This window comes from Aphelocoma coerulescens, unplaced genomic scaffold (assembly GCF_041296385.1).
Source record: "Aphelocoma coerulescens isolate FSJ_1873_10779 unplaced genomic scaffold, UR_Acoe_1.0 HiC_scaffold_56, whole genome shotgun sequence".
Lineage (NCBI taxonomy): Eukaryota > Metazoa > Chordata > Aves > Passeriformes > Corvidae > Aphelocoma > Aphelocoma coerulescens.
In genome coordinates this window covers 2,788,839-2,802,274 of record NW_027183905.1, presented here as the reverse complement: position 1 = coordinate 2,802,274, position 13,436 = coordinate 2,788,839, and the positions used below count along the sequence as shown (strand labels likewise).

Below are 13,436 nucleotides of genomic sequence, written 5' to 3'. Positions count from 1 at the left end.
ATGAGGATCCACCTGGAGAGAGCCGTCGTGGGAGCGAGAGCCGGCCCCAGGTGCTGTTCCAGCCCCTCCTGAAAGGGTGCTCCCCGCAGACCATCTGGTGCAGCACGATGCCCAGGGACCAGACGGTCGCTGCCTCGCCGTAGTACCAGCCGAACTGGGTCCATTCCGGAGGGCTGTAGGATGGTGTTCCTATGGAATAGAGATGGAGTTCTTCAGGGGGACGCTGCCTGCTCCCAGAGCCTCGCCCCAGCATCCCTGGGCATGCGGGGGCCGCAGCAGCGGCACGCGACGTGACCCGCTGCCCTCTGGCCAGCACCTGGGACTTGTGTACAAACTGGGGGTTGGAAAAGAAGCCACTGGTGTCGCAAGAGGGCAGCGGAAGCCCTGGCAAGGCCCGAGCATTCCATGAAAAGGAAAACCCCACTTGGTGCTGGGGAAAAACCACGCTTTCATCCTCCCTGCCTGCACTGCCCCAGAAACCATTCTTAAGCCAAGGCAACCACGGGCAGCAGAGCAGTCCGAGCCCTGTCTCGCCTGCACACCAAACGGGCTGGAGCACAGGTTCTGGCCCCCCCTCTCTGCTACCCCCACCCACGGGTGTTTCTGTGGTGCTGGCTGCCCCAGCGCCAGTGCCAGTCCTGGGCAGAGTGGCTGGCGAAGGCTGCCAGCAGGGCTGGAAGATGGCCCCTCAGCCAGCGCCGCTCAAAAGCAGCTCAGCTGAAGACTCCAGCTGCCATGACTGGCAGCAAAATGGAGAATCCCCCCCTGACACAGCCAGCTTGGGCTGTGAGATGTTGGGCTGTGAGATGCTGGGCCATGAGATGTTGGGCTGTGAGATGTTGGGCTGTGAGATGTTGGGCCGTGAGATGTTGGGCTGTGAGATGCCGCTACCAGGAGCCTCCCCCTGCGTGGGCTCACCTGCAAAGCTGGTGTAGGCTGCGGCTTGCAGGTAGGTGCCACAGCCAAAGTCGATGAGTTTGGCCTGCCCGGTGGCCAGGTCGACCAGGATGTTCTCCGGTTTGATGTCCCGGTGCAGGACCCCGCAGCTGGTGCAGTGCCGCACGGCCTCCAGCACCTGGCGGAACAGGTGCCGCGCCACCTCCTCGCACAGGAAGCCCCGTGCCCGAATGAAGCGAAGGAGGTCCTGACACCGCTCCGGGCGCTCCAGCACCATCACCACGTTGCTGGGGAGCTCCAGCCACTCGTGGAGCTGGACGATGCCAGGGAAGCCAGCGGACACCTTGTCCAGCAGCACGATCTCCAGTGGTGCTCGGGTGCCGTCGGGCTGCGGGAGGAGCACGGTGCCGTCAGCGGGGCTGATGCCGTGCCGGGGCTCGGGAAGCCCTCAGCCAGCCGGGGACGCTCTGCGCGCTCCGCTGGCCCCACGGCCGCTCTCCCTCGAGGCGTTCTGGCGGCTTCCACCCTGCCGGGCCTCGGCTCATCGCCGCCCGTCGCGCCCCGGCTTCTCCCGCTGCCCCTCGCTCACTCACCAGCTCGCCCCAATGGCCGATGCGGTTCCGCGGCACCCGTTTGATGGCCACCTGCAAGGCAAGGGGAGCAGCGGGCTGAGCTCGCCGCCCGCCGTGCCCAGCCCCATGCTCCTTCTCCTCCTCCTTTGCCCCCCGCCTCCTGCGCCCGCCGCCGGCCCCGCCACTCACCGGGGCGCCGTCCGAGAGCCGCGTGGCCGCGAAGACGCTGCCGAAGCCGCCGCGCCCCAGCAGCGAACCCAGCCGGTAGCGCTCCTTCAGGCCCTGCTGCGCCTTCCGTGCCCGCGAGACGCGGCCGTCAGCGCTCGGCCCGGGGCCAGGAACGGCCCCCGAGCGCCGCTCAACCGCCCCGGGCCGGCCATCCCCACATGGGGGCTCTTTTGGAGGGGACACCGGCGGCTCGGGGCCGGCGACCGCGCTCAAGAGCGGCGGAGCTCGGAGCGGGGAAGACGCTGCGGAGGCGGCGGGAGCGGCCGCGCCGCCTGTGTCCCCGGCGGGCCCCGGGAGGAGCCGAGGCCGGGGCCGGGGCCGGGGTCGGGCCAGCCGGAGCCAGGGGCTGGCGATGGTGCCCAGGAGCCAGGCACTGATGCCCGCCCAGCAGCGCCACAGCCAGGACGGCGAGAGCCGGGCGGAGGCGGGACCGCGGCGGGACGCCCGGGGGCGGGGAGGGGGCAGCCCCGCCCGGGGCCGGGGGCGGGCCGGGGGCATGGCCCGGCCGGGCCTGGGGAGAGGGAGGCCGCGGGAGGGGGTGTTGGGGAACCAAAGGGAGAGCGGGAGAGGGTGCGAGACACTGGGAGAGGGAGAGGAGGAGCAGGAGAAGGGACGCTGAGGGTTCGTAGACTCGCTGCTTTTGCGCTGCTGCCGCTGCTGCCGCTGCTGCCGCTGAAGCGCTGGGAGCGTTTGTCCGCGTGTCCGTGTGTCCGGTGCCCGTGTGTCCGTTCCCCCCCGCGCGCCCCACGGCCGAGCCCCGCGCGCCCCGGGGCAGCACGGGCCGCTCCGCTGCGGGGCCGAGGCGGAGTCCCGGAGCATCTCTTGCTCCCGCAGCCACACCAAACCCGCTCGGCCATTGGCAGCAGTTTTGCACACGTTTCCCTTTGAAGGGCTCCTCTCTACCCCCATTTCCAAGGAGTCTCCCTGCGGTTTTGGCACCTGCAGCGACAGGGCAGCGATTGGGCTTCAAACTTCAAGAAAGACATGGAGGGGCTGGAGCACGTCCAGAGATGGGAATGGAGCTGGGGAAGGCTCTGGAGGACTTCTGAGGGGCAGCTGAGGGATCTGAGGGCGCTGAGCCTGGAGGAAAGGAGGCTCAGGGGGGACCTGGCTCTCCCCAAGTCCCTGACAGGAGGGCGCAGCCAGGAGGGGTGGGGCTCTGCTGCCAAGGGAAAGCACGAGAGGAAATGGCCTCGAGGGAACTCTTGGGGTGGATGGTGGGGAAATTCTCATCCTCCGTGTCTCGACAAAGGGGGAGGGGGGCAGGGGTGGGGCACGACCTGGGGACACGGGGTTGGTGACGCTGGGCTGGGGACACGGGAAAGGGCACGGGAAGCCAAAGCCCCGCTGAGCGCTGGCGCTGGGCTGGCACGGGGTGAGCCGGCAGCAGGGCCCCGCAGCCCTGAGGGACTCGCCCTGACGGCCGGGGAGTATTGATCCTGGTCTCTAAAACATGAGACTCAATAAAATATCATTAAAATATGCCTCCTTCTCCTTCTCCTCCTCTCCCATCCCTTCTCCTGCTCCCCCCGGGCCCAGCGCCCACCCTTGGCCCCCCGTTTTCCCAACGCGGCCGCATCCCGCGGGAGGAGCCGGGACGGAGCCGGGACAGGTCGGGCTGGGGCAGCGCTGGGCTCTGGGCCCGGCCTGGGCGCCCCCCACGCGCCCCCTCCTCAAATTCCCCTGGCGGGGGGCGCTGGGGGCGAGGGGGGGGCGCAGGTGGGGTCCGGGTGGGGAGCGCTGAGCGCTGCGGGTCTGCCTGGCAACTGGTGAGTCACCAGCGCCGCGCGCTCTGATTGGCTGAAGCTTGTCATGCGCTGTCTCTGATTGGCGCCTTTCTTCGGGGCTCTTTTGAGGGGACTTTTTCTGTGGGATTTGGGTGGGGGTCGTTGGGGGCTGTGGGATTTAGGGGCGTCCCGGCACGTTTTGCGGTTCTCTGGTGTTGGCGTTCAGGTGCTTCCCAAGGGCCCCCGAGAGCGGGGTGACACGGTGGGGACACAGGGGGGTCCCCATTCCCGATCCATCCCAGGGTCGGTTCTGCCCCCTCCAATCTCGGCTCCCGCTCAGTTTCCTCAGAGTCCCTCCCCAGTGCCCACCAATAAACGGGACCAGCCCAAACTGGGAAGTTTTATTGGCAACCCTTTGAGAAGCCGGGTGGGGGCAGAGTGGCAGCAGGGCTTGTGGGGACACACGACCCCCCAAAATCATCGCGGGGACGGAGCGGGGGGTCCCGGCCGGGCCCGTGGCCACGGGGAGGGGCTGCGGCCGCCTGCGGCTCAGGAGCTCTGTGGGCAGAGCAAAGGGGGTGACACCGGGCTGGGGCACACCCGGGGGAGCACAGAGCTCCGGGGGAGGGGGGACACGATCCCCGGGCCCCTCCCATCACCTGCTTGTGCAGGTAGAAGCCGAGCCCCAGCGCCAGGAAGACAAAGCCCAACACGAAGCCCCCGATCCCCGTCAGCATCTTGGGGGGTGGGGGGGCAGCTTTGATGGGGGGGGGGGGGGGGGAAGAAGGATCTGGGAAACGGCAGCGGCTGCCAGGAAGGGACCGGAATGGACTGGGACAGAATGGGATGGACTGGGACAGAATGGGACGGACTGGGACAGAATGGGACAGGAGGATACACTGGGACTCAGATCAGGACTGTGCAGGGCCAGATTTGGGACACCAGGGATTATACTGGGATATATTGGGACCACACTGAGGGCTCCTGGGAACATGCTGAGGTCCAATGGGTGCTGCTGGGATATACTGGGAGTGGTTTGGATCATACTGAGACTGACTGGAATCATTCTGGGAGACTGGAACCACAGCGGTGGTGAAAGGGCGCAATTGGAAAGATGCAGGGGGCAACTGGGATCATCCTGGGAGCAGCTGGCCCCTACTGGGGTCATACTGGGATCATACTGGGAGTGACAGGGTCATGTTGCAGTGACTGGCATAGTTCTGGGAGTATCTGGGAGTGACTGGGATCATACTGGGGGGTGACAGGGATCAAACCAGACTCACACTGGGAAGTTACCTGGAATCATACTGGGGGTGACTGGACTCATACTGGGATCATGCTTAGAGCAACTGGGACCATGATGGGGGCAAAAGGCATCATAGAGGGACTGACTGGGAGTTGCTGGGTTCATACGGGAAGTGACTGGGGCTGTACCTGACTCCTACTGGGAGGGACTGAGAGTGAAAGGAACCATAACAGGGCATGCCTGGGAACAACTGGGACCATGCTGGGGGCAACTGGGATCTTATTGGGAATGACTGGGAACATAAAAGCTTGAGTGGAGTTTTTATCCCGTGGCATTCCTGGGGAGCAGCGGCAGCTCCGCGCCCCCAGCCCGGGGGGTGGGAGCAGGGGAACCACTGGCAGCACCTTCGGGGCACAGCCGAGGGCTGGGGGGCTCCTCCCCCACTTCATTTTCTCTGCCCAGTTCAAATCATCCCCTCCCATTCAAATCCCCTCCATTCACATTTTCTCCCCACCATTAAAGTTTCCTTGGCCCAATTCAACTTTTCTCCCCAGTTAAGCCCTGAGGCCCCTCCCCGCCCCTGGCTCCTCCCAACAGGACCCGGCCGGGACCTTCTGGAAACAGCAGCGGGAAGAGTTCCAAAATTCCTCATTACTTCCATTGATTTCCTTGGTTTCTGGGGCATTTTCCTGCGGCTGCTCCGGGCCATGGCTGAGGGGTCCCCTCGGGCTCCAGCCCCTTTCCAGCCCCTTTTGCCAGCTCTTTTCCTCAGCTGACCCAAAGCTGCGGATTTTGGGGGCGGGAAGAGTCGCTCTGCTCGGGGGTCCCCGCGGTGCCCCAGGGAGGCCCCGAGGCCGCAGAGCGGTTCCCTCCGGCCCCTTGGAGCGTTTGGAATCTCCAACTCTCAGCAATCGCTGTCCGTGGCATTCAATCCCCCCTGCAGGGTTTTCCCCCAGACCGGCTTTCTTTCCAGAGGGTTTTGTGGTTTCGCTTCGAGCTGGGGCCTGAGGGCACCGGAGCGGCCACGGGTGCCGGGGCAGGAAGGGCTGAGGGACAGCAGCGCCCCACAAACCTCCGGGAGGGGGACAAGGGCTGGAGGGGGCAAAGAGAGAATAAACACGAGATTTTAGAGAAAGCATACCTCTAAGGAAATTCGGCTTGGCTTCCAGCGTGCAGGACACGTCTCAGCGTGCAGATCGCGTTTGCATGCACCAAATATTACCGCAGGCCTAGGCCCTAGGGTGTATCACCGTGTCCCTCAGCCATAGGGAGGAGGAGGAGAGAAGATCCAGCAGGCAGGAATTGTGCAGCAAGATTGATTTATTTAATTATTTTACACACTCTTTTACAGACTTTTTTCTTCATAGTCTAATTGGACAAAGGATCAGCCTCCCCTTGGGGTGATTGGCTGAAATCCTAAAACATCCATTGTCAAAAGATTTTTCTACTATACTATAAACAAAACTTTTCAAGGTTGCAGGTGGCTTGGTTGTTTACATACCCTGCTACCTCTTCTGTGAGAGAGAAACGTCTCTCATGGACTTACAAAATAGCAAGAAAATCCTTGCTAGCAGCACTTTTGTATCTACAATGAGTGAGTGGGGTGTGGATCACATCACTGGCATCCCTCACTCGCCCACAGGCCAAGCCATTGTAGAGAGGAAACATCAGACACTAAAAAGACTGCTAGAACAACAAAAAGGTGGCAATGAGATCTCTGCCCCCATCACAAGACTGTCCAAAGCGTTGTTCACTTTGAACTTTTTAAACTGTTCCTATGAGGAACCTGATTCTCCCATCATGAGGCACTTCACAAACTCTGCCAAACATAAACTGACTGAGAGACCGGAGGTCCTAATAAAAGACCCTGACACTTTACAAATACGTGGCCTGTACCCTCTAGTCACCCGGGGTAGAGGCTACAGGTGTGTTTCCACCCCAGAGGGTCCAAGATGGATCCCTGGGAAGTGGATCAAACCCTTTTTGAGACCACCTGTGGATGCCAAACAAAGGAAAGAAGCTGCCACAGCCTGGAAAAGAAGAAAAACCAAGCCACCTGGAAAAAAGACTCCTCCTCCAGGCCTGAAAAACAAATCCTCCACCTCCCAGTCTCCTTAAAATGTGTCTCCCTTCCCAAAATGACCCCTCATTTTGTTTTGAAAGAGGGGCAGTCCAAGGGAGCCATTGTTATTTAAGTTAATTGTATTTGTATTAATTTTATTTGTCTTACACTGTTCCTAAAGTTACCTCCCTTGACAGCGTGATGACATCCTACCTGCTGCTGTCCCACCTGCTGCTGCAGCTCCTCCTCTGCACCGGGATCTCCAGCAGGAGGATTCCTTCCATTATCAAGGACATTGTATGGGGTTTCTTGATGGAGTTGTTAATTTTAGTAGCCATTCCCATTCTTAAGTGTTTGGTTTTGAAATCCCTTCAGCCTTCCCCCTCATTTCAAAGTAATAAAGAAGGGGGAGATGTTGGTGTGACCCAGCCCACTGCAGGGCTGGGGCTGTGTAATGCCAATCAATCCCAGCCCCTCCCCTGGATCGAGTTCCCCAAAGAGGCCGACTCAGAGGTCGATGGGCGGCTCAGAAGCCTAAGCTGCACCCCCTGGGCGGTGCCCGGGTCCAAGCCACCTCCCTTGGTTCGGGAAAATTCTCGGTTACTCAGTCGTTCATTGGTTCTGTTATAACTCCCGCCTCTCGGTTTCCCCCCCAGTGGTTCTTGTGACATTGTGTCCTCCCCCTGGCTTGTAACTCATTGGTTGTTTCCCCTTTCACCAGGGTTTTCAAATTCCCTATAAAACTGAGGGAAAAGCCTCAGTAGCCGATCCCACCAATCCCATCACATACCAACACATGGGATTCCAGCCTTCCGAGCTCGTTTGGGTAGCGAAACTGCTAACAATAAACCTGTTACAAGTCAAACCTGAACAGCCTCTCTCTTCCTTTGTCTCCGAGCTAACGTGAGCCGATCCCATCGGCTCCTGCCATGTTCCCTCTGCCGAGAAGCCGGCTAGCTAGCCCAGCAAGCAGCTCTTTTCCTGATCCTGAAGTCGGTTCTGTGACGCACAGAAGTAACGCAGCTGGACTATCTCTGACCTGGGGCACGCCAGAGCTCGTGCTTCGAGCACCAAACGCCGCGTTAAGCCTGACTGGGAAAGAGTGGCAAAAGCATCCGATTGTGACTGGCCCAGAGGCCCCGTGTATTCTGGGCATAGACTTCCTTCGGAATGGCTATTACAAAGACCCGAAAGGACTCAGGTGGATATTTGGGATTGCTGCTGTGGAGGCAGAGGGCATTAGGCAATTGAACACCCTGCCTGGACTATCAGAGTGATGCCTTTTCCTGGTCTTAAAATCAAGAGTCATACACGGTTAGAAGGGGAAAAGGGATTTTACCTTGGTATTTATTTTAAGGATCTTTAGGTGCACATGTCCAGGTCATATGCATCGAGATGCACTCTGCTGAGTCTCTCTCTGTCTCTCTCCCCCCAAATTGGGTATATCATTATAGGTTTTACTAATTAGCATATCTATCAAAGATTCCCCAATGAGAGGCTCAAGTGAGCCCCCCTCCCCAAGGAACCTTCCCCTGGATGGTTCTATCTTGGTTTACAGAATGTGTTCTGGAGAGGACCTTGGGGTCTGGGGCACACTGATCTCTAGCTACGAAGCTTCTAAAATGTTTAGTCTCTTAGCTTAACAAACAAGTCCAAGAATGCAGGGAAAAAGCACTAGGAACACAGAAGTTGTAAAAAGGTATAACAGGGGTATAAAAGAAAAGGCAAAAAGCTTCATGGCATCGAGAGGATCCTTCTGCAGTTGGGCTCCTGAAAGTGGAAGAGCAACGAGTGCCAATTGCCACCTCGACAGTGCACCGCCGGCAGTATCGGACAAATCGAGATGCTGTGATTCCCATCCACAAGATGATCCATGAGCTGGAGAGCCAAGGGGTGGTCAGCAAGACCCACTCACCCTTCAACAGCCCCATCTGGCCTGTGCACAAGTCTGACGGGGAATGGAGATTGTGGACTATCGTGCCTTGAATGAAGTGACTCCATCGTTGAGCACTGCTGTGCCCGACACGTTGGAGCTCCAGTACGAGCTGGAGTCCAAAGCAGCGAAGTGGTACGCCACTATTGACATTGCTAATGCTTTTTTCTCCATTCCTCTGGCAGCAGAGTGCAGGCCTCAGTTTGCCTTCACCTGGAGGGGCGTGCAGTACACCTGGAACCGACTGCCCCAGGGGTGGAAGCACAGTCCCACCATCTGCCATGGACTGATCGAGGCTGCACTGGAAGAGGGTGAGGCCCCAGAACATCTGCAGTACATTGATGACATCATTGTGTGGGGGAACATGGCATCGGAGGTATTTGAGAAAGGAGAGAGAATCATCCAAATTCTCCTGGAAGCTGGTTTCGTCATCAAGAAGAGCAAAGTCAATGGACCTGCCCGAGAGATCCAGTTCCTGGGAGTAAAGTGGCAAGATGGATGACATCAGATTCCCACCAAGGTCATCAATAAGATCACAGCAGTGTCTCCACTGACCAACAAGAAGGAAACACAAGCTTTCCTAGGTGCCATAGGCTTTTGGAGAATGCACATTCCTGAGTACAGATCGTGAGCCCTCTCTACCTGGTTACCCGAAAGAAGAACGATTTCCACTGGGGCCCTGAACAGCAGCAAGCCTTCGCCCAGATCAAGCAGGAAATTGCTCATGCCGTAGCCCTTGGCCCAGTCAGGACAGGACCAGACGTGAAGAACGTGCTCTACTCTGCAGCCAGGAGCAATGGTCTGTCCTGGAGCCTCTGACAGAAGGTGCCTGGTGAGACTTGGGGCTGACCACTGGGATTCTGGAGCTGAAGCTACAGAGGGTCCAAAGCCAACTACACTCCCACAGAGAAAGAGATCTTGGCAGCTTATGAAGGAGTCCAAGCTGCCTCAGAAGTAATCGGCACAGAAGCACAGCTCCTCCTGGCACCCCGACTACTGGTGCTGGGGTGGATGTTCCAAGGAAAGGTTCCTTCCATGCATCACGCCACCAACACTACTTGGAGCAAATGGATTGCCCTCATCATGCAGCGCACCTGAATTGGAAACCCAAGTCGCCCTGGCATCTTGGAAATAATTACGAACTGGCCGGAAAGTGTGACTTTTGGATTATCTTCTGAAGAAGAAGAGGAGCAAGTGACACATGCCCAAGAAGCCCCACCATATAACGAGCTACCAGAGAGTGAAAGACAATACGCCCTCTTCACTGATGGTTCCTGCCGAATTGTAGGCGCTGGCTGGAAATGGAAAGCCGCCGTATGGACCCCACAGGACAAGTTGCACACGCTACTGAAGGAGAAGGTGGATTGAGCCAATTTGCTGAATTCAAAGCTGTCCAATTAGGTCTTGACATTGCTGAAAGAGAGAAGTGGCCAAAGCTCTACCTCTACACTGATTCATGGATGGTAGCCAATGCTCTGTGGGGTTGGCTGGAAAGGTGGAAGAAGGCAAACTGGCAGCACAGTGGAAAACCAATCTGGGCTGCTGAGGAGTGGAAAGGCATTGCCACTCGGGTAGAGAAGCTACCCGTGAATGTCTGTCATGTAGATGCTCACGTCCCCAAGATCCGGGCTGATGAAGAACATCGTAACAACAAACAGGTAGATCAGGCTGCGAAAATAGAGGTGTCCCAGATAGACTTGGATTGGCAACATAAAGGGGAGTTGTTCCTAGCTCGATGGGCCCATGATGCCTCAGGCCATCAGGGCAGACATGCCACCTATAGGTGGGCACGAGATCGAGGGGTGGATCTAACCATGGACAGTATCTCCCAGGTGATCCATGACTGTGAGACATGCGCTGCGGTCAAGCAGGCCAAGCGGGTGAAGCCCCTGTGGTATGGTGGGCAATGGTCCAAATACAAGTATGGGGAGGCCCGGCAGACTGATTACATCACACTGCCTCAAACCTGCCAAGGCAAGCGCTATGTGCTCACAATGGTAGAAGCCACCACTGGATGGCTGGAGACCTACCCTGTGCCTCATGCTACTGCCCGGAACACCATCCTGGGCCTTGAAAAGCAAGTCCTTTGGAGGCATGGTACCCCTGAGAGAATTGAGTCCGATAATGGGACTCATTTCAAGAACTGCCTTATAAACATCTGGGCTAGGGAACATGGCATTGAGTGGGTGTACCACATCCCTTACCAGGCACCAGCAGCTGGGAAGGTTGAGCGATGTAATGGATTGCTTAAAACCACCTTGAAGGCACTGGGTGGGGGGACTTTCAAAAACTGGGAGGTGCATTTAGCAAGAGTCACCAAGTTAGTTAACACCCGAAGATCCACCAGCCGAGAAGGCCCTGCCCAATCCAAACGCCTACAAACAACAGACGGGGATAAGGTTCCAGTGGTGCACATGAGAGGTATGCTTGGAAAAACTGTTTGGGTTAATTCTGCTTCGAGCAAAGACAAACCCATCCATGGGGTTGCCTTCGCTCAGGGACCAGGTTGCACCTGGTGGGTGATGCAAAAGGATGGAGAGATCCGATGCATACCTCAAGGGGACCTTGTTTTAGGGTGAACTACCCATGGCTCTGTACTTGAATCAGTATCAGCATGTATATACGTATATAATTCGGGTGATGCATGTATTTATATGGTTAAAAGGGTTCCGTTTCATGTAACATGTTAGTATGGGAAAAATTTGGGGTGGATAATGTTGGGGTTTTAGGAGTTCTCCTCCTATTTCTTTTTCTCTTAAAGGAATTTTCCCCATAGATGTTGGCAGGGGGACAAATTACTGGATGCTTAAGGAAAACAAAGGAGCTGGTTATAGCGGCAGGGGTGCATCACTTTCACCTGGGTTTGCGGGCAGTCAGTTCCCAGTGTTTGGATGGAGAGAGAGGCTTCTTCTTTGGCTGCTTTCCTTCTACCGGAGAGACCCGGGGATCCCAAGCTCGCCTTCCCTGCCCCACTGGGAGCCAGGCTGTGGCCGCCCGCCCCTGCCGTTGCTTTGAGCCTTCGCTACTCTGTAGCCCCGCTCTCCCTGCCTGCCGAGACCTCCGCGGGTTCCCACCGCAGCTCCGGAGTTTGATACATCTCGTCTGAAACCCGGGATTTGTGCTTGTCCCTGCTGTTCCAGCCTGCTGTTCCCGAGAGTCCAGCTGGACACCAGGATCGGCTGTCCAGGGGGTTTTTGAAATCTTTGTTCCATCCCTTCCCGGGATCCCAGGCCACCAGTGCCGCGTGCTCCCCGAGCTCGCTCCGGAGCGCCCCCTGCAGCCGCGGGGGAACCATCACACCTGCCCTGCTCACCGGGAGCCACCAGCGCCCCTGCCGGCTGCGAGCGGAACTGCACCCAAGGGGAAAGGGCCTGACAGCCGAGAAGGCTGGGACTGGGTTTGGGATTGTTTGCTGTTACTGCCATAGTTATTGCTGTTTGTTTGACTGGTTATACACATACAGATATATATTAGTATAAATTATATATTATATATTATAGTATATATATTAGTATATATTACCCTGTTATTCCTGTTCCTCATATCTTTGCCTATAAAGGTCCTTAATTTCAAAATTATAATAATTCAGAGGGAAGGGGGTTGTAATTTCTTTTTCTTCCATTTCAGGAGAGACTCCTGCCTTCCTTGGCAGACACCTGTCTTTCAAACCAAGACACTGGGAGCAACTGGGACCACAGTGGGTGCAAATACAATCATACAGGGAGTGAGTGGGTTCATACTGGAAATGACTGGAGCCACACTGGACTCTTACTGAGAGTGAAAGCAACCATCCTGTGTGACTGGGAGCCACTGGGACCACGCTGCGGGCAACTGGGATCTAATTGGGAATGACTGGGACCATACTGAAAACAGTGGGAGTGACTGTAAGCGACCGGGATGATGCTGGGAGTGACTGGGATCATAATGGGGGTGACTGGGAACCACTGCTGAGGCGGCGGCGGAGCTCGGAGGCGGCCCCAGCGCAGGTGGGAGCCGCGCTCGGTTCTGGCGGGGCTCGGCGCTGGCTGCGGGCGGAGGGGGCGGCAGGGGGCTGGGGCGGGTTCGTTGTGCCGTGTGGGCGCCGTGTTCGCCCTGGCATGAGGGCACTGCGGGAGCGGCTGCCCGCGCTCTCCTTGCCGCTGATGCCTCGGCAGGAGCCGGTGCCGGAGCAGCGCTGGCTCGTCCCGGCTGCTGTGGGTAGGACAGAGGTGGCTGCTCTGTCCCCGGGACTGTTTCTTGGAAGGTTCAGACTTCCCGATCTGCTCTCCAATATGCACACACCCGTTTTGTTTGTTTTAGTAAAACAAAGCAGTATTAATAACTCCATTGAGTCTTTGTTCTTCTTCTTTAAGTTCAGGAATTTGACATGGCCTTGGCTGAGCAGCAGTCCATGGCAATCAGTAACATTTTCTGGAAGTGATAGTTTCTTTCACTCCTTCCTACCTACAGCTCCCTGGCCCTATCTAAAGCACATTCACGGGCTTGGCTTGTTTAAGTCACATTCACCTTATTCCTTTCCCCCGTCACTGCCGGCGCCCCTCCCCTGCTTGCGCTCGCAGGTGCCACCGAATGCGTGTCCCGGGATCGCATCTCCCCGCCCGCAGCCTCCAGCGCCCGCCCTGTCCCGGGCTGGCCCTGGGCTGGCAGCAGCGAACCCGACAGAAACCAACGCCCGCGGGGCCACCGGGGCTCAGAGCCGTGCAAGGGACGCTTTGGTTTGCAGGGGTGGAAGGGCCTGGGCTCCTCCCCTGCCCCGTTTGACTCGGTTTAG

General features: G+C 57.8%; 1 protein-coding gene across 1 annotated transcript in view; it reads right to left on the bottom strand.

Moving 5' to 3' along the window:
- The window catches only part of LOC138101927 (uncharacterized), a 958,962-nt gene that overhangs the window by 25,687 nt on the left and 919,839 nt on the right, over positions 1-13,436 (bottom strand).